Source organism: Motacilla alba, chromosome 3, assembly GCF_015832195.1.
Source record: "Motacilla alba alba isolate MOTALB_02 chromosome 3, Motacilla_alba_V1.0_pri, whole genome shotgun sequence".
Classification (NCBI taxonomy): domain Eukaryota; kingdom Metazoa; phylum Chordata; class Aves; order Passeriformes; family Motacillidae; genus Motacilla; species Motacilla alba.
Window position 1 is genome coordinate 112253253 of NC_052018.1, and position 26062 is coordinate 112279314.

The 26062-nt window shown below is 46.6% G+C and overlaps 1 protein-coding gene across 3 annotated transcripts in view; it reads left to right on the top strand.

Moving 5' to 3' along the window:
* The window catches only part of BMP2 (bone morphogenetic protein 2), a 67446-nt gene extending 48597 nt beyond the window's left edge, over positions 1–18849 (top strand). Inside the window, exons 4-5 of one of the 3 annotated variants that reach the window (XR_005256392.1) lie at positions 11458–11569; positions 16959–18849. The gene's annotated coding sequence lies outside the window, so the exon portion shown is untranslated. Of the gene's footprint in view, positions 1–11457; positions 11570–16958 lie in introns of those variants that run through there. The other 2 variants (XR_005256393.1, XR_005256394.1) reach the window with 2 other exon arrangements.
* The last annotated feature ends 7213 nt before the right edge of the window (positions 18850–26062 follow it).

Below are 26062 nucleotides of genomic sequence, written 5' to 3' on the forward strand. Positions count from 1 at the left end.
AAATTGCATTCTTGTGAGGGTTAATTTTCATGGACAGATATGAATAATTATCTGTTAATATGCTTAAGAATCATAAGGAATATTTGGTACTCTTTACAACTACTTAGCTAACTGAAATTGGCATAATTCTTTTGAATTTAGGCTCTGTAATTCAGTGTTGTCTCTTTTTTTGTTCTCTCCTAATAATCTGATCCCTGTCTTTGCATCTTTTCTCCTCTTTACCCATTTTTTCTAAGCTCAAATTGTTTTGTCATCACCTGTTCTTAAATCTGCCAGATGATACAGAGATTGGGAATGTTGACATGATTGAAAACAAGGACCCTGTGCATGTGTTTGTAGGTATAATTCTAAAACAAAATTCAAAAATACCCTCCTAAGGCAGTGAGTTCCTCACAGTATAAAATTCCTACCCTTGTTGCTACTGTGCAAGAATTTGGGGCTGTGAGTGAGCAAAGCCACCTCAACCCCAGCCTGTTGCACTCCATGTGCTTCATGTAATAAATAAATGCATCTTTATTTATTGTGTATTTAAAAGGCAAATTAGTGGGGTTTGTACAGGACTAAATGACTGAACTCTACAGCTAGTGCAATGCAGGGTGGCGAATTGGGATGCAGTTTATGTACTGTGGGCAAACCATTCCAGTGGAACACAGAGTTTGCCCATTTTTCCTGAGCTTTTGATAAATGCAAATAACTTGAAAAGTTCTCGATACAAGACAGAACCACAGCAATTTCACTAAATTTACTAAAAATTAAGGGAAATACAGTGAAATATCCTCAAAGAGTAGCATAAACCGAGTAACTTGTGACTCAGGACTGAATTAAATTCCAAGTGAGACACGAGATCTCTTTATTAGACAAATCTATTTCTGCCTAGATTCATCCAGGGAAAAAGTTCTTTTACAGCAGAAACACTTTAAAATACAATTTACCCCCATTTTTATCTGTCTTGAGGCCCTGTTAGCTGAGCAGCTGTGGTGCTGATGAACTCAAATTTAAGTGCTCACAGGGGCATCGGCCATCGCTGCGTTCCTGTGCCCGAGGCGGTACCAGGAGAGACCATTACCCACAGCTCATTTCTGCTTCCCTATTGCTCGGTCCTTGAATCCCTCAAGGAGGCCACCAGTGACTGGTCCCCGAGAGGCTGACACCCACGCTTGCCTTTGGGATGCGATGATTCCAGCAGGGTCTCACCTGAAGCCCTGCCTGCACAGACCTCTGTGCTGTGGCAGATGGGAGATGCTTCCCAGCTGCTTTCCAAAGCCTGGCACAGGAAGATGTGGAGAGAGTATATTATCATTTCCCTGGCCACTGCAGGTGCAAAGAATTCAGTAACAATATTTGTTCTGGAGCCAAATTGCTCTCAGACTGCCTCTGATGTTTATTCAGTTGAGGAGAATTACCCAGCTCTTGGGCTGTGCAAGTCTCTGGGTAAGAATTCCCAGACAGGGTATTTTTCTTCCTTTTATTTTATTCCCTTTTGAAACATGTGTCTAGACAAGTGACAGGCAAATGTCAATAGTTTGGTTGCATAGTTGAATCGTACCTGAATATTTCCTCCCTCTGGAGGAAAATCCATCCCCCTGAATGCAAAATGCACTGGACGTGCCCCAGTTCCTGGAAATTGGGCTGAGAGCCTCAGGAGAACAGCTTGTCTTGGGAGCTTTTCATCTCCTCCTGGTGTTGGGAGTTCAAAGACCTTGAAGCCATAGAGCTTTTGCAAATACTTTGCTCTTTGGATTCCAGATTCTGTTGCAAACCCAGAAACAACCAGTAAGCACAAAATGGTAAAAAAAATTAAATACATTTGTGTATTCCTGGCCAACCCTCTGAACCTAAACATAACGGAAAGCTGTTCTTAGTTCAAATTAAAAATGGAGCTTGATAACAGGAGAAGTGTTTGAATCCCCTTTTGAGCTCATTTAGACTTGGAGCGTACTGCCAGTAGCAGGCTGCCCTGGTGCCTGTGGCACAGAGCACTGCAGATATTGCATATTCCCATGGAATGGGCCATGCAGGACATTTTACTGGAAAAGCTCATGGTCGTGGTCCCAGGCTCTTTGCTGAGCTGGACAGATGCAGTTTGACAAATCCATTTGATTCCAGTCGGATTTCACATGGGTTACATTTGTGGCTGGGCTGATGGCAACATTTGCAGTACTGGATCAATACCTACCTGCTCTAAAGTAATGACAGAGCCAGGGCTATTTACTGGAAACTGTTAATTAAGGGTGAGCCAGGGCAGTCAGGAGTCTGTTAGATTGTCTGTCCACCCAATTGGTTACTTGATTGTCCAACCAGTGCTGCAGCTGCTTCCACCCCTGGGCAATGGACAGCCAAGTGTTTTGGTAGAGTCTGTCTCATTTACACTATGTCATAATTTTAAAAATTATTTTGGATGTGGGTTTAATTTAGTAAGTCCTCCTAGGAACACGCTCCACCTCAGCTGGGGCACTCTTCTCAGGTTTTGTTCTGCCATGGAGGTAGGAAGGGGGTGGGAAAGGTCTGGTTCAAAAGGCAGAGCTTTGCTGTGGCTCTGGTCTCTCCACCACACACTGGCTCGGTGCTGACACACAGCAAATAGCTGAGCTGAGCCAAAGCACCTAACTCAGTGTGGAGTGGAGGTTCACTGCCATAAATCAGGTAGGAAAAGGGAAAACCACTGATTTCTGCCATCCAGCAGTTCATTCCTGTTCTTATTCTCCAGCTAGCAATTTCTAAAAAAACTATTGCAAGACTTGACTCTTCTCTCCAGAGCCAGCAACATCCCCAGTGCCAGGTGGAGCAATAATTCAAAGTAGGGCAGAGCTAGGAGAGAGTTAGATAGAGTTGGGAAGCAAATTCCAGAACTCCAGCTCCACTGCACCTGGTTCCTCAGTGCTAAAGGCTGAGTAAGGAGAAACTCAATATTGCTGCTCCGCAGCAACGCTGGAAGATTGTAATTTCCATTCCATTCAAATTCTAACATGAAAAAAAGTATTTATGTGGCTTGATAAGTTCCACGCGTCCTTTCCACCTGTTTCCATTTTAATGCAAAAATAGAAACTCTTTAGTTCATGTCTTGTTTCCAAGTTGGCAGAAGTCCCTGGGTCGCTCAGTGCGTTAACTCAGAGCGTGATGTAGCTCTGTGTCTCTGTCTAAAGAAAGAAAGAAGAACTCTTTAGGCAAAGGGGTGCAGTGGTGCAAGACTGGTAATGGATGCCATAGATGGGCTTAGGCTGGAACGAGACCCAGGTTCCCAGCTACCGTTTGGAAAGGACATCAGAAAATCTGTTTTTCAGGGGAAAAAAGATCATATAAAAATTATGTTTCTGCCTAAGAAATGAATGCTTAGCCCAAAAGAATGCAGGTAACCACAAAGACCCTCCCAAAAACCTGTCCTTATCTGAGCGTTACCGATCCAAGGAAAGCCACCCCAGCCTGAGGAGCTGCTTCACATACAGCTTGTCAACATGGAGAAAAGTTCTTTTTTAAACTGTGGGGGATGTCAAGAATAAAAGACTTCAGTGAATAATCCTGAATAAGGAGCATGCATTTAAACAAAGAGGCACTGTGGACTTTACGGACAAATGCATGAATTGGTCTGTTGTAAAATGGATGGCATTTTACTCAAGGGTGCAGTAGACACTTCCAGCCTTTCAAATTTCCACCAGGTGTTAGAGACTAAGTGCTAAAGAAGATAAAAAAGAGAGACGCTAATCAGTGATGGGATTGGATCTGTCCTGAGAGTTTTGCTAGGTTCAGGCTGGACATCAGGAGGAATTTCTTCAGTGGCAAGGTTGGTAAACATCACAATGGGCTGCCCAGGGAGGTGGTGGAGTCAGGGTCCTTGGAATTGTTCAAGAAATGCCTGAATGTGGCACTCAGTGCCACTGTCTGGTTGACAGGGTGGTGATCAAGGCTGGCTCAAGGATTTCAGAGGTCTTTGAACCTCAGTGGTTCTGTGGTAGGATGTGTGATAATTGATGCATTATCCCATCTCCAGCACACCTGGCCTGGCTTCAGTGCTGACATCACTGTCCTGCAGCTGGTGAAAGGCACAGCAGCAGATTGGGGACATTCAGCTGGACAGTCTGGAAGTCCCTGCACCTCCATCACTTCCCACCCAGCCACGTTAGACCTCCCTTTCTGTGCACAGAAATATCAGCTCCAGCATGGCAGGGTGCTGATGTCACATGTGCAGTTCCTACTGCACTGCAGGAACACTGATTGCTTTTATGCTTTGGAGTCAATGAGAATGAAAAAAAAAAAAAAGTAAAAAAGAACTCATTCTGCCTTAGCTCTTTGGCAGAAGAGCAATAGTTTCAGTTCACACCCCCCACCAGTGCTCTGCTGGGTTACAGCAGTGGTGTTGCCTGCCATGAAACACCACAGCTGTGCTCTGCTCCGCCTGAGACAGGAATGAAATGTTCTCTCCTCCTCTTCTGTTTGCAACACGGGCAACAGGATTTTGGATTACATTACCTGAGTGGACAACATCCAAATTATTTGTCCAGACGTAGTGCAGCAGGGCAAAGAATCCCACCCAAAAAACCTGTGGTGTTACTTCAAATATTTATCTGAGTATTTCCATGCTTGCAGCTCTCCTTTGTAGGTGTCTAGTGATTCCCACTGATTACATAACCATATGTTTTATTTTGCTCTTAAAAAAAAATAAAAAAGAGATTCAACACATTTTTGTGACATGTTAGATCAGCTAAAATAACACATACAATAACCCTGCCCTGATTGAATTTAATGCCATCATTCCCTGACTCAGGATTAGGCCCCTGTGAGGAAAAGTGGAAGTGTATGGAAGTGGTTGGGACTGTAAATGCAGTCCCTCTACACTGGGGACACACTGATCTCATTTAGTACAGAAATAACATTTTCCAATGACCTGGATGTACACAGATGGTCCAGTCCTGCACAGTACAGGAAAAGCTCCCGCTGAAGAGGAAAATCAGGTTGAAGATTTGGGATTGCAATTGAGGTCACTACAGCAGGATCAGTGTGGATGGAAATATGCAGATAGTGCAGTTTGTCTTTGGAAAAAGTTGTGGTCCAAACATGGTGCTGAACTCTGAAGAGTCACAGCAAGCAGTGTACAATTCCTGCAGTAGATCTCAGCTCCCCCTCCACTGAGGCTCTCTGCAAGCACCAGGGTCATGTTTGTGATACAATTCTGCAGTGGATTATCTGCACGTCCAGCAAACAGGTTCTCCGGGTGCAGGGTGGTGCACGGAGCAACACCCAGAGAGGTAACACTCAGAAACACCTGGTAACTCCACGTGGCACCACAAGAGAGCCAGGGCAGGGTCACAGCGCTCAGGGATGCTTCACAAACACAGGGCTTTCAAGGATGAGGCACAAGCTGTGTCTCAGGTGAAATTTATCACAAGTTTGGCCCTTCCTGCCAAACCCTGGGGCAGGAGACTGACGGGGAAGTGAGAATGACATGGGGTAACAGAGCAGAGGTGACATTTTGTGACACAAGGAAATGGCCTGGCAATGCTAACTGCCCTGTGGGGTTTCACACTGCCATGAGGGCCAAGCCTCCGGGAGAACTGGCAAAGGGAAAAATCTCTTCAGCCAGAGTGTGCGAGCAGGGCAGTTTCAGGTGAACTCGCTTCCAGTGTAGCTGAGAATTCCATGACAGGAGGGCAGCTGAGAGCAGCACTGGGCATTTTCCAGGCACACCGAGCCAAGCCCACCTCTCAGCTCTCCTGCAATAGGGCATTCAGGACACATTCTGTGGGCTTGGCGGGTGAACTTCAGGAATACAGTGACAAAGGTGTACAGTTCACTTGCAAACAGGAGTGATTCTGTACCTGGCAGCAAAAGGCACTGGTGTAGCTATGTCTTTCTCACCAACCTGTGTCCATGGTCTGCACAACTGACAGGGACAGACTGCGAGTTATTAAACATAATAAACCAAAAAATGACATATCCCTGCCTGGGGAATGAAATACTTGACACACCAGATGGGCCTCCTTATCACTGATTTCTCCTGCTTACCCACTCAATATTGATAACATGCTCAGAGGAGTTCAGAGAGTTGTGCCAATAAATATAAATGTCTGAAAACTGTCTGCAACAAGGCTTCATGACAGGAGATGACAAACAAAGTTCTTTCCTGCAGCTATAAGGAGTTAAAGGCTCCTTTTTGGAGGATGGGTATAAATCTCTGAACCTTCACAGTCACTGGAGGTCACTGGTGGGTCCCCTCAAGGCCTTGGCTGGTGTCTGCCACACGTCTTTTTGTGAGAGAGATTTCATGCATTACTTAGAATTCAGTTGTTGTTGAAATACTAATTTGATAGTGTTCATACATATTCATAAATAATAAATAGTCTGGGAAAATGATGAACGGAGAGAAGAGAAATTTTGCAGATGATGCAAATTTGGCCACAAAGCACAGCTGAAAGGGTTCACGGTGCCGAGTGGCTGGGCAGTGAAAGGCTGATGCAGGGCAGTGTCAACACAGGCAGAGCTCGTGCACAACACATCCTCACTGTACTTCCACAGAGATGAGCCCCAAAAATAACACTGAGCAAAGAGAACTGGGAGGCCTCTGCAAATATCATTTAAAGTCCATCAGAAGAGACAACAATCATGTTAGGAATGAGCTGGCAAAGAGGCAGGAACAAATCAGAAAACATCATTGCAGCACTCCTGAGTGAAACTGCATCTCCATGGTAGAGTTTTCTGGCCGTGGAACTCCAGAAGAGTTGGGCTGAACCAGAAAGCACAGGAAGGAAAGCATTCAGGATGAGGAGAGATGGGCAACAGCTTCCACAAGGATGGAAAAATAAGCAGATGAGGAGCCTTCAGGCTGGAGAGGGGTGACAGAAGCAGGAGGTTCAGCAAAGGTGTCTGTCAGATCATGACTGACACAGAAAAAAGCAAATAGGAACTGGCTGTTCACTGGTTCTCCTAAGAATTAGAGGGACCTGGTGGTGCTGTCACACAAGGAGGTTTAAACCAACAGAAGGAAGTACTTTTTCATACAAAGCATAATTAAATTGTGGAACTCATTGCCACAGGATGTTGCGGAGGCCAAAAGTTATAAATGGCTTGAGAAAGGGATCAAAAACATTTGAGGAGGATGGATCCATGGGTGGCTGTTAAAACACACTGGTCTGGAGGCAGCCTCTGCCTCGGGAATTCCATAAACCACGGATTGCCTGGAGCGAGGAGGGTACAGCAGGGGAGGGACTGATTCTGCACTGCCTGCATCACCTCCTGGCTATGCCAGGAGATGGGATACTGGGAGATGGGATACTGGCCCACATGGCCTTTTGTTGGGACACTGGTCAGCTCCCAGCTCTGCTGTCTCTTCTTACCTTAACTAATAAAAAAGCAACCAAAACACAACCTGAAACAGAAGAGGGGCAAGAGGCAGCCCCAGCCCTCCACACACTGTTAGTAGGCAGCCTGGTAGTTGTTTTATTTTCTTTAGAGTGGACTTTGTGTTGCAAGTGGCAGGAAGCCATGAACCACAAAAATAAAATAATTCTAACCCTAGTGCTAAGTAAGGAAAACAAAGATGGCTCAGCAATTAGCAGCATTATATATGTTAGTTCTAAGTAACAACAGATGTCAGGACTCGAGCCCTTTGCATTCCTCGCAATCCTTCGGAAACCAAAGCCTTTCGACGTCGCTATACATTATTGCAGTTATTTTGGGGCTGGGAGAACAGCAAAGGCTCTTTGAATGCTGAAATGTGTAGGTTGCTAGGACTGGTTGGGTCTTACCTGCATGTCCCTCCCCATCCTGTGTCCCTCTGCTGCCTTCCCGGGCTGGTGTGCGCTGTAAACCCTGCTCTGTAAAGACATGCGCTGGCCATGAGTCATTAGCAAGCATGCGAAGCTAATTGGCAAAATACTCATAAAAGATTTTGAAGGTGGGTTAATTACAATTCATTACACTGTAAACTGTCCCCAGGCTATTGTTAAAAAATGCAGGAGTTTCAAGGTCCAGTATTTTATGATTCATTTTGCCATGCAGTGAAAAACAGACTCTATATCAAACTACATTCATTATAGTTAAGACCACAAAATCTTTATTGGTTTTCCCAACATTCCCTCCTTGTTATATGCATTCATATGGACTGCACATTTCTAGCAATTGGCAAGAAGGCATGAAATAAAATTTATTGTATTTTCTTACCTTCTACTTGGTGCAACCTTAAAAACTGCCTGTTCTCCTTGCTTTACCTCTTCCCAACTCAATTGGAGCTGATGGGATGGGACACTGAAAATAAACAGAGCAATGACTGGGAACAGCTTTGCCACACTGATGATTCAGTGTGATGAACCTGAATGCTGTGTGTGCACTCAGGAACCCCAGCTCCAAAAGGATACTGGTAATGAAATTGAAATAGTTTCTCTTCTAGTATAGTAGATAATTAAAAAAAAAATCAGAATAGACACATTTTTACCAGTCACTGGTATTTCCAGATGGAAGCTCTTGTAGCTAAACTCAGGATGAACCAAACTTCGGAGAGACAAAGGTACCTCTTTGCTTACTTGAGTGATACTCCCCACATGCTCTCCCGGACCTTCGTCTCCTCAGAGCCAAATTCTCCAGCTTATAAAAAAAGATAACAGAGCCTTTGACTGTCTTTGCTGATGCCAGGACTGTCAGATACTAGTGAGTAACTTGGTATAATTCTCAATACTGCTGTGTTGAGCAAAATTTAATAGAGGACCCAGCTGTGACCCCTGTGGGAGCAAAGCCAAGCACTGCTCATCAGTGCCACCTTTGTGCCCCTCTCCAGGGTGCTCCTTATCTCCTTGTGCTGGCTGGCACTTGGGCTCTCCTTTCAGGCTTCAATGGTGCCATTCAGCCAGGCTCTGCTGCGCTCTGCTTCTGCAAATCCAAGGGACTCTCTCTCTTGGGCTGGCCCTGCCTGTGTGCCACTGCACCCAGTCCTGCTGTGCAGGTACAAATATGTCCCTCAGAGACTCGTTGGGGGCATTCCTGGCTCAGCCAAGCTAATTTTGGGGTTAACGCATAAACATATCATTATTGCAAAGTAAATGATGGAGGTAGGCAGGGACTGTGGCCCTCCCCCATGAAAAATGTTGATGACATGGATGGCTTTGGTTCTTTCAGTTAATATTTTACTTTTTGGCTTTTTTGAGGTGATGGGGAGAGGGGGAACTCTGAAGAAATCTCTCACTCGGGCAATCATTGAATTGCTGGTCTTCGTTTTTTCTTGTTGAAACCTCTAAATCTTTCAATGAAACAGGACATTTTTGGAGGCAAAGTTTTTCATTCAATTGAAAAATGCCTTCTTCATTATGAAAGAATATTAATAGCAAAAACCAACCCAAACCCTTCCAGCTTGAAATTGGCCCCTTGGGAATATCAGTTTGTTCTGGTAAGACTCCGTAATGGATTTATTGCAGCGTGCAATGGTTTTGTTTGCATTAACGTAGTGTGAAGTGATAAATATCTTGGGTTGGTTCTTTTGTTTGAGGTTTCTCTGGGAAACTGAATTTTCTTAAATGACAGTCAGAACTGCCATATTGATTAGGACCAGGACTCTGGTTCCCAGCAGAGACGTGCAGAGAAGAGAGAAAACTGACCTGAGCACTTGTGATACTTGGCCTGGGTGTTTTGCTGGGCTCCACATCTGCTCTGTCACCCTGGGGCTGATCCCTTCCAAATGGTGCCACTGGAAGCCGTGACATCGGGAATGGAGCTTGAGGGGTCACCTATCTGCAGGATTTACAATGGGGGCATTTTCCTACCGGGAGATGCACCACATGGGTGTGCCTTGTGCTCCCCCTCGTGAAATGGCCTGGTGGGGACCAAGAACTGGGCAAATCCCAGTTCTTGGGATTGGTTTTCCCAGCGCAGCAGCCAGAGCTCAGCTGGGTTTTCAAAGCTGGCCAGCATTGGGAGCAAAGGACTTGGAAATCAGAGTTTCAGTGACAGTGATATTTATGGGTACTCTGACTAATTTCTGTGCCTGGGACCTAACAACTATATCCAAAAACATTAGCAAATATTCTTTTGCCTTGTTTTGTTTTGGTAAGAATTATAGCTGTTCCTGTTGCCTTCTCACCTGGGAGCAGCACATGGAGCAACTCCGGCAGCTTCACTTCGTGACATTTAGCAATGTCAGTGCTGCCATTGGACAGATGGACCAGTGACTGAAATGGAAACAAAGGAGGAACAAATGAGTGACCAAACTTTTCCAAACTCTCCCAGATATTTGTTTCTAGTGGTGGAGATATTTTGCAAGTGGCAGGTGTCAGTATTAAGTACTGAATTCTTCATTCTCCCTTTGGCCTCATTATAAACGTGGTATTTGTTTTTAAACTAGGCTGACCTTTTTCATCACTGCTTTTTGGGGTCATACATCTGTAAGGCTCACAGATGCTGAATTTGGGCAGGACCTTTTAGCCACAATATAATCTATAGTATATAATATATAATACATGAAGCTCCAAAATTTAAGAGGCTCCATTAAGAACGCTGTGCAGAAATTGGGATTTTTGCCATTGGCTTGATTGCCTCCAAAATTATACCCTTGCTGCTCCTTGGAAGTCATCTTTGATTTGGAAATGATCTTGACAAGTGCTGTGATCCATTGCTCTCCAAGGAGATTCTTGCTACTTCATTGTTTCGACAAGGCTGTAAATAAGAGAAGAGCTTTACTCATCCAGTGCTCCTCCGGTCCCAGCTCAACTCAGAGTACTCAGCAATGGGCAACAGCAAAATGTTAACCAAATTCTTCTGAATCTCAAAACAAATGTTGAGTAGAGCTTCTTCAAGGCTGCAGAAAACTCTCCGTGGGAAACTGTCGACATTTCTATTTAATATATTGTCTCAACATTTAGCATCTGTGAATCAACTGGTGAAGTGCTCAGGAAAAGAAAAGATATTAGATATTAGGAATATCTAAATATTGCTAATATTTATGTGAGTTTATGCACATAAAATGTAAACATGCTTCTATCTCAAACAGACATACCACCTAGATAAGATTTTTCCTTGCCAACTATGTATATATGAGATATTTATGTATGACAGGAGGAGAGTTTTCAGCCAGCTCCAGCTGGGAGCCAGTCACCTTGAAGGCAGAGCTGGTTTTCACTTGTTTGTGTAACAAAGTGCATTTGGGCAAATGGGCTCTCCTCACCAGGAGCTGCACTCCCAAAATCTGCTCTGGGATGTTCTGCTTTTAGGATTGGCCATCCCTGTAGGTGCTTCCAGTCGCTGCCATCCCTTAAGATCTCTGGGCTTTTCCATGCAGGTGTTTAGGGAGAGAGCTGGGCCAGCCTGGCTATCTGTGGCAAAAATCCCATTGACCTCAGCAAACCTGGGTTTCACTCCCAATCCCTGGAAGATTTTTACAGCTATGCAAATAAACTCTGTCCATCTCCCTTAATTAAAGCCTCCGTTTTTTGCACTGTCCATGGTATTAACCTCCAGTTCTTTCAATCCCCGCTCTCATTCCAGGCCCAGGGGAAGGACCCCCTACCTTTGCTTCCACTGAAATTCATGCAGGTTGGTGGAAGTACCTCACTGAAGGTCCCTCAGAGAAAGTGCTTCCTCCAGTAAATTCAAAGGGGTAAGACATCTCACAATTGGCTTTCATAACCTTACAAAGAGAAAAGCCTGGCTCAAAGCTGCTGACTTTTTCTCTAGCAGAGAGAGCTGCTCAGGGATGTGCAGCACCTCCCCTCAGAGAGCCAAACCCTGCCACTCAGAGCAGGGAAAAGTGTCAGAAATGGTTGCACACTCGAGGCACCACTGTCCAGCTGTGTGTGACAGCACAGCCACCACGTTTGGAGGCAACAGCTTGCCAGCACAGATGCCATCTTTGTCTTCTTTGACAACCTTGATGGGATCACTGCCATGAAGGCACCTGGAGCCCTTCAGTGAATTCAGGTGCCCTGTGTGACCCTTCCCACTGAGAAGATGGAGCAGCAACACTGGATTTGCTCACCATGTTTATGTCATGAGGAGCTCCTCCAGGCAGGGCATTCTTACAGCACCTCTGTACAACGTCTGACAGAAGGCCCTTGCCTCAGCCTGTGATACATGGAGGCAAACACCAATGCTTGGCAGGCTGCAGATTTTCAGCTAGAAATCTAACACCAAATACTTCTCATTCTCTCCAGCTCTTGACACTTGGCCTCATTCAGGACTGTTTTGTTTTGGTTTGTTTTTCTAAAGAAGGTACAAGACCAGATCCTGAGGGGCCTCTATCTCCGATTCCCATTAGGGTTTACATTTCACTCACTGGCAGACTGTCTCAGAAGTGTCCCAGGGCTTCCCTTTCAGACTTTAAACCAGCAGAAAGCAAGACAGCATGACCTCTCTCTGGTCCTGGAGCTGCAGCTGTAATCAGAAGCTTTATGATGAAGTTCAGCTGGGAGAGCAAAGGAGAAGAGAAAAAAAACCAAACCAAAATGCAAACCAAACCAGGGGAATGCCATCAAAGTCTTTCAAAGTCAGAAATTCATTTTACCTTTGTCAATGGCTGTGGTTCTCAAGGATAAAGATCAAAGTGCTGACCGTGGGCAGAGCTCTGACGAACGCCGAGCTCAGCCTGTGGAAGCCTGGCATTAGTGCCACAGTTAGGCTGTGTCTAGACGGGCACGGGGTGCTCGTGCCAGCTTTGGCAAACTCGGCACCCGAGCGCTTGCATCAGAGCTGCAGCACAAAGAGTGAGGCATCCAGACTGCAGAGGGGAGAGAGCAATCCGGCTCCAGCAGAGTGCCACTGGACAAAGGGAGTTCAGGGGAAAAAAAGGGACAACCAACCAAAAAAAAACCCCAAAAACCCCACCCCCAGAAAGACAGCTGGGATGCACCCCATCTTCCAGGTTTTTACATTGTGATTAATGTACACAGAAAGCTTAGATAACTGGGGGAAAGTAATGCCAAATTTTTATCAATACAGATGAGCTGGCTTCATATTTCTCCAGCCCTTTCATGTGGAAATGAGACGGCATTTGATGGGGCCAAGCCCATGTTTGAAATAGCTCAGCTGGGATGTGCTTGTGGTGAGGGTTCAGGTGCCTGTGCAGAGAATCCCACAGCTGGACCCTTCCTGGGGGCAGAGAGTGCCTCCAGCTTCCTGCCTTCTCCTCTCCCTCCTGGCGAGGACAGAAAGCTCTTGCTCCTTGGGATAAACACACACCAAGCCTGAGCTGATGGACTGTGCAAGGGACAAGGTGGGTTTGGCTGCTGAGCTCCTCCACATTCCCTTTCACAGACCCTTACAGATCCCTGCTGCCGTGTGCCAAAGGAGGATGTGGGGCAGGACACACACAGGCTCAGCAGCTCAGCTTATTACACCCGGGGCCCTGCACGTGGCCCCCTGTGCCTGGCTGAGCCCGAGGCTGTGCTGGCCCGAGGATGGCACACCGGCTGGCACAGCGATGAGCTCTAGAAGCACTGTGTGCTGCTGGACAGCCCCGCCACCATCTCAGAGCATCTCAGAGCTCCCCAGGGCCTTTAAACCAAACATTGCTCCTCACGCTTACTCCAGCTTCCACCAGCCATAACAAGTTCAAAAGAAACTGCAGATTGATGTGGGCAAACATGATCTCCAATGGATGGAGACAGACCAGAGGAGATATTTTCATAAAGCAGCTGGTTTCAGCTGTGCTTCACACCAGGGAATGTGCTGCCCATTGTCAGGAATACGGGGTAGGACTTGCTGGAAACAGTGAGCTCACAGACCGCTCATTGCTATTCTCAGTCCTGCTCCTGACTCACCTGCACGGCCTCGGGTGAGTTACTCGCAGATTTGTGCCTGAGTTTACCCACTGGTAGTGGCAGAGATAGTAACAGTCTCACAGAGTGCTGAGAGAATTAGTTAATTAATATTTGGAAAACAGTTTGTGCCTTGACGTCTTTGTGCCTTTGCTTACCCATCAGTAACATCAGAGATAATAACTGTCTCATGGAGAGGTACGAGGATTAATTAATTATTTGAAAAGCAGTGTGAGATTCTTGGATGAAAGGTCTGATGTGAGTAAAACGTATCATTAAAAACATCTCCTGGTCCTCTGTGAAGTAAAAATAAAGCTGTAGCTTCTTAGTCATTCAAATAATTAAACCATAAACACTGTTTATTTTAATCTTCCCTTTAAAAAAATAATCTAATCTAGGCAGTGATACCAGCCAAATAATGAAAAATGTTTCAAATTCAGGAGACCTATCAATTTGAAGAGCTTGATTCTTAATTGCTTTTTGATGTCTATCAATGGAAAGTGAGAGCAATTGTATTTACTGATGCTGGGGCAGCTGGAAGGATGCCCACAGTTCCTCTGCCTGCACTCTCTCCTGGGCACAGCAGCTGTAGCTACGCAGGGTTTCTCACACTCTCCTATTTGACTTGCTAACCAACAGGGAGGTGCAGAACAGCCCATCGTACAGGCGTGTGCCAAAGGCAGCTTCCCCCAAAAACAGGGGTGCACCGAAGCAGGGCTGCAGGAACAGCTTCTCCTCCCAGGAATGGTGGCAAGGAGACAACTGGAGCAGGAAAAGGCACCGTCAGCCCTCGATCCACTCAGCCCTTAGCACCCTGGGCAGCTCACACTGCTCATCTCTCCTAAAGCTCAGCACTGAGTGGGTCCACAGGGAGAGAGACCCCCTGCAGTACTGACCAACCCTGCACAGGAACAGCAGGGCAAGGGATGGGGTCCATACGTAAAATCATCTTTTATTTAGAGAGGTACATGATAAGTGTGAAAATCCCTCTAGGGACTTACTGTAACTTGGGGCATAAAACACATGCACTTGGCTCATGTACCTTTCTTTGTCTCTAGTTTTTGTGCCTTTGTTTTACAAAGTACACAGGTGAAGCAGAGGCTTGAAGGATCAAGTTTTTAATTGAAAGGAGCCTCTTTTAAGGTGTAACTAGTGCTGGGAACCTGCTGTGCTGGTCACCCCAACCACCACGCCACAGAGCCTCCCCCAAGCTCCGAGGGCCTTGTCTCACCCTTTCCATGGCCTCCCACTCCTCTCTGCCTGTAGAAGATTTTGCAGCAATCCCAGTAGCCTGTGTGGGAATGTCAGGAGGAAGAAAGGATGTAATTGCTTTCCTGAGCCCCAGCGCTTTTATTAGTTAAATGCCCTCCCATCTTTCCACGCTAGTCCAGCTTCTGCTGAATTTTCATCAGGCCAGAAGAGGCCTTTAGGGCCATTTGAAAGCAGCCATCAGATAAAAGCGATTGCCATCCTCCTTATGCGGCAGGCAGGGAAGCAGACACGGGCAGACTGGTCCCACAGGAAGGAGAGAGAGGAGGGACCCGGTGACTCAGAGCTTTTGACTCCCAGCTGTCAGCTTGAGACGCCGCTCCAGCCAAGCACAAAAGCACATGGTTATCTCTCAGCTCATGAATAATCCCTCTGATTTAAGCCATAAACTCTAGCATCCAGCCTTCACTGTCTGACTACGCTCACCAAGAGAGGATAAACAGGAGTACAGGTCTGGATGTTCCTCTCGGTGCAGAGGAATGGCAGCAAATAGTAGTTTCCCTGGTTCAGATTTCTAAGAGAACCAGCAATGGGGATGAAGAAGTGGCTTGGTCCCTGGTGGAGGTCTCTCCATGCTGGACATGAGTGAGCTCAGCATCTCCCTCACAATCTGTTGGATTTGTGTGTGTGTGTGGTGCTGTTTGGTGACATCGACCTCAGTGGTGATTCCCCAGGCACGATGCCCAGGTGATGTGATCCCGGTCCCCCAGCTTTGCTGGAGGTGAAAGTGGCATTTGCACACAGGATGACAGCTAGTGTCTTCTCCCAGCTGGGGTTACCGAGTTCTTCATCCCTGTGCTCACACAGAATTGGGAAATGTCCTAACTGTGAAGGAATCTCACTCACAATCAGAGATGTCCCTGAAAACTCAAAAACGCAGTTCAGGGTACAGTTCACCCCCACAAGGCTCCTTCTGCCTTTGTCTTTCTAGCACAGGGCTGAGAGATCAAGGGAAACAAAGGAAGTTCTGTTCCTGTTGCTGATGGGAGACTGAGTGAAGCAACCTAAATGATGGTGGTGCTGCTACCAGATGGTCGGGCATTGTTCCCTTCCATCAGGCAAAGTAATAGTTTCACAAAGTAGAGAGGACCAGAGATACCAGAGCTTTTGGGAAACACATCCCATAGCTGACTGAAGAGTGTGTTTTACCTTTATCTGTTGACACAGGATTTAAGCTGGATGTCTGCTGTTCAGCCTTCCCCAGAGGGGAAAGGTGGAAACTCTGAGAAAGACTCTGAACCCAATGAAAATGGGGTCATTCTGTTAGCAATTTAAAGAGCAGGGTGTGGGGTTATGCAGACTGGGACAGGAGCTGGCAGTTTAAATAAAATGTTCAATAAACCTGGGCAAAGCCCATTTTGTTTCTATTCATGAGAAGCTTTCGGTTTGGTCCTTTGCAGCCTTGTGATCTCTCAGCTGGAGATGTGTGAGCTGAATGGACCGATCCCCATTGCCTAATATGTCCAAATATTCTTGCTGGTCTGCATCCATCTGCTGCCTCATGTCATTATGGCATGCTGACATGAAAGCGGAAGGTGTGAATGGAAAGCTACTTCTGCTGGCTTTAGCTCACGACAGCTCAGATATGGGTGCAATGCTCCCCTGGACATTGTGAGGCTCAGCATGTGCTGGAACACATTTCTGGGGCTGAGGCTTCCAGAGGAGCTCCAAGGTATAAAAATAGGCCAGGCTTCCCTTATGGCTTCCCAATAACTGACATTCAACTGATCAAAGTTCCTAAGTGTTCCTCAGTTAGGAAGGATGGCCCTTGTCCTCACTCACAGCTCTGGGGTCTCAGCTCCTGGCTGGTTTCAGTTCCCTCTGAGAGCAGAAGTTCTTTAAGAATCAGTGGCCAATACTGGATGAAATTCACCCACCACTTGCATTTGGTTGCAGATTCCCCTAGCACAGATGCTGGAGTTTATAATCTGCATGTAATTTCCCCCTCTTTCATTTTCCCCCTAGGAATACAAGGGGAAACAAAACCAGGAAAGGACGGAGGAGCCACACGTGTGCCTGGCAGCTGGGGACTTGGCAGTCTGACTCCTGCTCCAAGCCCTGCCTTCAGAGTTCAGCCTGACCTCAGGTAAACTGCACCACAGCTTCCCCACTGCTCAGAAATAGTTAAATACACCATTCATTCCAGAGCATTTACAAACCAACAGGTGGGAAGCATCACCTTGGAGCCAAGCACCTGTAAAATTGCTTGCTAAGGTATGTGCTCCCAAATTCAAGGCATGGAAAACCCAAGGGTTTCATAACAAAATGTGGAAAACCCCCTACAAATATTCCAACACTCCCTTTCAGGCCACACCCCAAAGCAAGTGAGACTATAATGGACAAATCCGCCTCTGGCAGGGGGCCAGAGCCAGAGCACCCTTTGCCCAGTCTCAGCCTACTCCAGCCCATGCAAAATCCCTGTGGGAAGAGGCTGGCACAGCCCAGGCACTCCACGGCACTGTCCCTCTGCTCATGGCAGCAGTGCCAGCTCATGGTTAGCGTCTCGGTGTCTGGCCAAGGCACATGGCAGACGGCTGTCTGAACCTGGGACCTGGGAAAATGGGGATAACATCAGGAAAAAACAAAACCACCCTACGTAGCTGCTGCTCCATCTCGTCCTGCGCTGGGAGATGCCTCCTTGCCATGGACTGAGTCAGTGCCTGGTCCCGTGGTCCTCAGCTCTCCACGGAGCTGCTGCTGCTCCAGGCTCGGGGCTCCTGGCATGTGCCATCCCACGGGCTGTGTCCCATCTGCTGCCACAGGCAGCACTGGGGGCAGTGGCTATTTGCACCCTGTTTGGGCTGGTTTGGCCCCCCTGTGTGGGTGTAATGCAGCTCCCCAGCAGGTCAGGATGGAGCAACAGCCCCTACCCAGGAGTGTTCACTGGCTCCTTTGAAAAATCTCCCCAGATGTTCATGGCATCTTAGGTTACCACAAAGTATCTGCCTGGATCTGGGCTTTGATTCTCTACTCTGTAGCTTTATTCCAGGCTGGCTGGGGCAGTGCCTTTCCCTCAGAGACCACAACTGACAGTTCTTCTCTCCGGGAGAGGGAGGAATGGGGCAGCGGTTGTGTTTTGGGGGAGAGGGAAAGGCTGTTTGAGGCCATGGGGCAGCTGCAGAGCTGGTGAGGATGGTCAGGAATCACCTTTTTCCTTCTCTGGGGGGGATGGTGAGGTGGACGTCTCACCTCTGCCAGCTGTAACAGACGTGGGGGGCTGGGCTCCAGCAGTAGATGTGTCACCTCCCCCATCTGCTCTGCTGGTGAGAGTGGCTTCATCCTGCAAAATAAGCACAGAGAGAGAAGCTGAAATTGCCAAGTGGGAATTCAGTTTGTATTAACTCTGAGAGCTGGCCAAAGAAGGAGAAAACATCCATCTCAGGAGGGTTTTCAAGATTTGGACACTTGGCTTCACGTTTGGGTATGTTCAAACGTGATCTGTCAACTCCCATCACAGGAAACAAGAGGAAGAACAAACAACTCAGGCTGCTAAAGTCAGGGCTGCCATGGTTAGAAAGTTCATGAAGCACATGGCTAAAAATAGGTTAGTCTGAACCCATGATGTGAACACAACTCCACACTCCACAACTGGTTATTGTGGGGTTCCTTTCTCTCTTGTGCTAAATCCTGGAACATTAGGAAGTGAAATGCAAAAACAGCTCTTAAAAGTAATAATAGCCCTCCTACCAAAATTAAAGCTCAGCTGTGCAACTTCCACATTCCTCAGCCATGCACTTGTGTCTGAGAAAATTCATGGTAAAGATTTTACTTACCTGAGCTTTGGGTGTCTCCATTATTAGTAGGCCACAAACGAACTGAGTGGATGATGCAAAAATGAGTGCCAATAAAATATTTACACCAATTCTTCATCCTGTGTGAAACTTCTTTTATATATATGTATATATGTAATATTATAAATAATAGGAATTATGCTCATATTTTGTACTAGGGATGTAAACACTGGTCCCAACAGCAGTGGCAAATGAACCACTCACATTTTCTGATTGCATAATTTGCCTAGAGGATGGATACATAATTACACTATAATTAAGTATAATAAACAGAGAAAATGATTTGAGAAGGAAAAATTATCACAGCCTCAACCACATCAGCCAGAAGCTCTCTTCTAATTAAGTTATTTTATTAAACAAAATGTTTTTAAGGTGGGTCTGCTTTGAAATTGTACATTATAGCCCATGTAATGCGATTTACTTTATAAGTAAAGCACAGCTTGTGTATGGACAGATGATCCTGATAGGACTCATGAAACACAGAGCCATTGGGCCAGCCCAGCCAGGTGCTGAGTCCCTCACAGCCCTGGTCCAGGGAGCAGACCCTGGGTGCTGCTCTGGGAAATTGCAGCCTTTCATGTGCACTCCCTCACAGGCTCTTGGGATGTTACTTGTTTGTTTGGGTTTCTTTCTGATTTAAGATGAGAGCACCAGGTAATTCCGATGCTGTCATCCTGTAATGACACAGTGGAGGCAAAGGACAAGGGAAGAGGCAGCTCAAGCTGGCCCAGGTAACTGATGGTGTTTGGAGTTGAACCTTGAAGCACAATTCCCTCTCAAAAGCTTTACCCCCACTGGTGGGGCTCAGCGCTTGATGAGATGAGAAGATGAAGTTGGCTTTAATGCTGCTGTGGCAGAAGAAATCCAAATCACTGGATCCTGAACTGCAGGACTCAGGAGGATCCCCATATCTGCTCCTGTACATGGCGCAGGCCTCCACACACCTCCAGCTCACCCCTCTTACAACTACAGCTGATTTTTTTCAAACACTTGCCCCTAGCCACTCAGGGACTACAGGAACCTTGGGGTGTTACTCTGCAGGAAGCTACTGCTCCTGTTCCCCACCACCTCAAAAAATAAAAAATGTTCAGCTTCAAGTTTCAGCCAGACGATGTCTGGATACATCTGCCTCATTTCCCTTCCTCTTGTGAGATTGGATCAAGCCTCTCTCCTGTAAGCTCATTGCCACCTGATACTGATCTCTGCTGGTTTCCTGGCTCTTCAAGGCTTCTCCAGCCTTGCAGTGTTCTTTGGAAAGATCTCTGTGTATCAGCAACCTGATTTCTTAGCTATTCCCTCCCTTCTTCAAGATTTACTTGCAATCATTTAGTTTTCCTTTCCTGCCATTGCAAGAAACAGTGTAACTTCAGTAGCACATCCTGTTGGCACCTGCTTGGGATGAGATTTAAGAATGGATTTGCATCCTAACATAGGAGAAATTCCTGGACAAGGCCAGGTTGGATGGGGTCCTGAGCAACCTGATCTAGTGGGTGACATCCCTGCTCATGGCTGGGGTGGTGTTGGAACCAGATGATTTTTAAGGTACCTTCCAACCCAACCCATTCTGTTCTATGATTCCAAGGACAATCAGGGAAAGAAGTAACTGTGTCCTAAAATATCAGTAGTGCACAACAGCACAAGGTCTTTGAATTCCACCTGTTGAACATCCTGTTATGAGAACATCTCCACATGCCCAATGAAGATCTTTCTCCAGCTCTGCTTACTGCTCACCAGGGTAACAGAGCAGTGTGGTGGTCAAGAGGAATCTTCTCTTGTTTGGAGTTTTCCACTCTCAGGTATTTGCAGAGCTTTGAACCCCAAGGTGGTGTGGGTTATTGATGGATTGCTGATGCGTGCAGCTACAGGATGCCCCGGGGTCTGTATCCTCCTCGTGCCCACTTCAGCTCCTCCCCCCATCTCAAGCACTCTCAGGTGAGTGGCGACCTGGTTTCAACGAGGAGCTGCCATGACAAGTCACGTGGGTGGCAGTCACAGACGTTGCAAACTCAAGCCAAAGAGTCATTCTCAGATGCTTGGCAAATGCCAGACCACAGAAACTCAATGTGTCGTAAGATTCCACTTGGTCCCATAAGGATGGGTGGGAAAAGGAGGAGGATTATCCGTAGACCTCAAAGTGTTTTACAAAGGGAGACAAATGCTGCTATTCCCATTTACTGGATAGGGCAATGGCAAGCTGAGACTTGCACAAAGTCACCCAATTAATCAGCCAGAAAACTGCCACTGAAACCCATGTTCTGGTCTAAACAGGTTCTCAGACTGCCCTCATCACTGGAATATCTGAGTACCCTCCAGTAGCACATGAGGAGAATTTGGGCATGTCCATGCTGGCCGAGGCGAACAGCTGCCTGTCCATCCAGCCCCCTTCCCAGCCAGCTGGACAGCAGCCATCTCCAGGTGGAATGTGGCCACATTCACACCATCCTGAGCCCGGATGTGCGAGCCCCACCACAAGGCACCCCCACCCTAACTCAGCTCTGTGGCTTCCAGGGTGCAGCTTCGTTGTGGGGCACAGACAAAGCAGATGCGAGACTATCTCTGAAAGCAGACAGATATTTCCTTATGCTAAATCCAGTTTCATCATCTGTAGTGCCCTTCAGAATATTTCCTCGTGCTTTAGTTCCCAATGAGACATGGAGACAGAGCACAAATGTGTTGGTTATCTGGTCATGGCTCACTGGAGAGAGATTTGGAAGATGACACCTAAATGGGGATATTTGGATGCACCGCCACAAAAAAAAAAAGAAGAAAACATCCCAAATATACATAGCAAGTCAGGAAAAAGGAAAGAGAAAGGAGGGTATCTTTAAACTCAAGATCTATTTGTCATGAGCAAGAGTACTAAAAAATAGGTAACTTAATGACCAGAAGGAAGACTAGGTGTTATTACAGGACATTATACTGGCAAAGTTCCTGTACACCACAACAATAACTCTCTCCAGACTTCTCTTCCCTTCCAAAGCATGAGGAAACACCAGTGCATTTAGCCTCAATTCCCTGGCAGGCAGCATCACTTCCTTGTGAGAGCTGACACAGCCATGGGAAGGCTGTTCTTTGCAGCGGCTACAAAAGCCCTGTGTGACCCGGCAGGTCTGACGTAGAGCTGAAGAAATGAGCCCTGCTCCAAGGAAGCTAAAAATCCCAAAGTGCCCTGAGAGCTCATCCTGGACTACTCATGCTCCCAGGTTTAGAAATCCTTTGAGGGTTGCTGAGTTCAAACAAACCACTCCCAACTCTGGAAGGCCAGCTCTGCTCACCTTGACTTTGTTTTCTTCCTTGGGCACCATCTGCCAGCAGTGGGCCACTGGGCAAGGTGGGCTTTGCTCTGTCACTCTCCCCTGGATCCAATCCCTGCTCTCAGGGATCCAATGGCTAACTCATCCCCTTTCTCCCGGGTAAAGCAGGGCAGCATGTGGCACTCTGCAGCTTTGCGTTTGCTAGATTTTTGTGCAAAGCCCTGAGTGAACACACAACTTGTGCCTGTGCAGAGGGCACAGGGGGTGCTGGAACAATGGACCTGCTTCACTTGGCTACAATCATCCAGGAAACTGGTGGCAGAGCTGCAAATAAAATCCAGACATTTTGCCTTTTGAGGCTGTGTCTTCACACCAACACTGCTCTTCCTCTGGGCATCTGGGCTTGCTGTCTGATCGGCTCAGCAAGTCTTCTTAAAGGGAAAGAGCCATACTTTCATTCTTTAGACCTACGTAGGAAAAACCCATAGATTCTTGCAGTTATTGCCATGCATGGACAGATTTCCCTCCCTTTGTGATCTTTACCACTTCCTCACCATATGGAAAAGGCCTGATCCTGATGAAAATAGTCATGGTTCCAGAGGCGCCACCCAGACAATGTTGATTTACCTCCGCAAAGGATGTGGCCCAGTGCTTTTGGCCAGACTTTCCTGCAGGCAGCCAGTCCCATCCCTGCCTCCTCCACCCAGAAGGCTGGGGAAGTCAAGGGACAATAACTCTGCTTGGCTTCACCTGGCCCACCCAGGGAACAGCTATTTCTGTACAGACACAGAAAACCCAAACCTTGTCCCTTTAATCTAACATCTCATGCATGTTGCTAAACCTAATTAAAAAAACAAAAAACAAAAACCAAAACAACCTGAAAATAGCACTAAAGGAAGCAGAGGATTTGAACTGCACTATATTTTTAAGATAGTCTTTCTGGAAAATGCTGTATTTAAAAAATGCCCCCTCTACCATGATGTTTCTGAAACTATAGAGCCATCCCAAGCTCCTGTGAGATAAGGCTTGTAATTGGGAACTGAGTAATAGAGTGAACACAGTTAGCTTTGCATTAAGAGGCAATGTGTCTGTCTCACGTTGCCCCCACTCCAGAGGGGTTTGGGGCTATTTATGCTGGAAATTAATGCTAAGAGCAATGATGATGGTGGCAGCTCATCCTCCATGCCTGACGGAGGACTGGTATCTCAAGATACAAACCTCCCTGGGGCTTTGGAGGAAAATCTGCTTTGGAGGAAGAAAAACCACCACTTTTGAGAATTGAAGGTCCCCTGTCTCCCACACCTGCAGGAATGTTGATTTAAGGTGTGAGCCTGCAGCCTGATGTATTTGGGAGGGCAGCTGTTGAGCTGCAGTGGGCAGAGCTGAGCACTGCACCCTCCTCTTAAGGGAAGTTACACCAACTCAAGACTATCCTAACAATAAGACCTCATCCCTTCATATTTACTTGACATATTCCTATTAAAGGCATGGCAAAACCAGTGAAACACAGAAGTTTCTGTGGTGGTTTTATGCCAGGGACAAATATCTATGTAGGAGCCTTTCAGGCCTCTTTGCATTCCCAGAGTAAGGACCAGATCTGACTTCCAATTTTTAATTTTCTTCCAATTTGCTGCCATGAAATCTGACAGCCAGGCAGAGGTGTCTGCCTTGTCTTCGGTGTGGATCTCCTGTTGCACTCCCCTCTGTCTACCCTCAATAGGGGAAAGTAAAATTCCTGTCCGTTATCCCAGCATCTCAGGTCTGTAAATTCTCAGGAGTTTCCTCCTGGAGCTCTGGAATACGTTGACCCAATTTCAAGACTGGGTATAAAGCATATATCCATAAGGGGAGCACACACACTTGGAGCATCTGCAGAAACATATGGCAGCTTCACATCCCACTCAGCAGTTTCCTGGGCTGAACACACAGAAGGGCAGGCTTTGTGAGAACCAGCGGTTGCTGAGCCCTGGGTTTCTGTCTCTCTTCCCTGAACCACAATCTTCCCTTGGCTTTCTGAGAGATAACCACTGCCCTCCTGATCTGGCGCTTCTTGCACAGCGTCTTTCTCAATCCTTACTCTTCCATGGCTCTTTTCACAGGTGAAGCTCCTCTCTGGCTGCCCTGAAGATCTCTTTCCTGACCTTCCCATTGCAAACAGAGGTGTTGTGTTATCTCTGCTTAATCCCAAATGGTGAAAAGAACCATTTCTAGGATCGGTAACTACACTTCAGATACACCTTGGGATTGTGCTGGGCTGCTAATCTGCAGAGCTCATTGCAAATTTTTCCAGCTAAATTTTTTGTTTAATGAAAGATGTTTTGCCACAGGAGCCGTTTTCCTTAAATATACTTCTTTGAAGCATACTTCTAAACTTCTAAAAACTTTCTAAAACTTTGGCTGTTGTTTTTGACTACGATATCATTTTTCCTGTCTTATCAACATTTTCTGTGCAAACATACCCACCTATCAGCATGTTTTCCATGTCAGCAACCAAACTTGAGTCCAACATTCCTTCTGCTACTGCCAAGAAAGCAACAAACCCCACAGAATGGATTTAAACAAATCATGTAGGTTTGGGGAGACCCTTCTGTGTCATTCTGTGCCTGTGCCTGATGTGTCATGGGACACATCAGTTTGAACTCTTAGAAACTCCCAGAGATGGAGATCTCTGCTTTACCAGTTCCAGCTTCTCCTGCTGTGTAAGGAAACAGCTTTCCTAAAGTCTCACCTGCTCTTGTCCTTCCCCATACAAACAGACCTATGACCACTGCACTCTTTTACCAGATCCCTTTCAGCCCCTGTCTTCTCAAGTGAAGCCTCTCACAGCTGCCCTCAGTGTTTTCTAGACTAAACAAATGCAATTTAAAGAATAATTCCTTACAGGTGGGGTTTTGTGAAACCTCTTATCAGTCCTGTTGCCCTACTCCAGACTTCCTCTGGAGTTTACACCTTTATCTGAAGTCTGGAGTGTGGGTCTGAGGCCTGGGCCTCTCCAGCACCATGAGGGCCTCCATACACAGGGTGCTCTTAACATCCCTTCCACACCAAGTATCTTTCTGGCCACAGCACCACAGGGTAGACTTAGACTGGAGCTTGTCCTCTACCAGCTCACCTGGCATAGTGCCAGGACCTTGACCTGATTCCTTACGTGTATTTTTATTACGCACTTCCTTTTTTTCACCTAAGGTTATTTCTGAAGTGTATTCATGAACATTTAAGATCAACCCTCCTCCCAAAGCCTTCCAGTTCTGTTGGTTTAAGCTACTACTCCACCATCCTGACAGTTAACAGAGGTTTAAATGAACTGTGAGCAGCACAGACTTCTGTGGATGGTCCTCTCATTTTGATAGTGAATCACGCTTGCCTAATCCTCAAGGGTGTTATTCCAACTGATGGCTGAAAAATAGCAATTATGCTGATAGGTATCATTTCTGATACCAAGAGCAGTCCAAGGAAGACTGAAGCCAAGAGTGATACCAGTGAATAACAGGTGAATCCCTGTTCATCCCCTGTACTGAGAAACAGGCTTGAGCACCAAGCCCTGAAACTACACTCTCTCTTTTTTTTCACAGCAGCAAAGCTGGATTATTCATGGCTCTGAAAGCAGGATGGGCACATCAGTATGCCCCTAAAGCCAAGATGATGAGCTAACCAACTTTGTATTGTTAGAAGAGTCCCCACCTACACTTTCACACAAAGGGCCGATTAGCTCATGCAAAACTCTGGGAGGATGCCATCTTTCATCGCTACCAGAAGATGTTTAATATATGCTAAGTTGCCAACAATTAAGTGTTTGTGTATGTGTACACACCGTCCAGGAGCTGCACACTGTACCAGGGCAGAGCCAAGTGCTGGGCACAGAGTCCGCAGTGCCTGGGGTCCCTCCACCACTCCTGCAGTGTCTTGCTGCAAGGGAGCCATGAACACTCCATGGTCCGAGTCACTGATGGAAGTGTCAGTGTCACAGAGTGTCTGAGTGCACTACAACACACAGCAATAAGGATGTGGAGCATCGTTGCCCCAT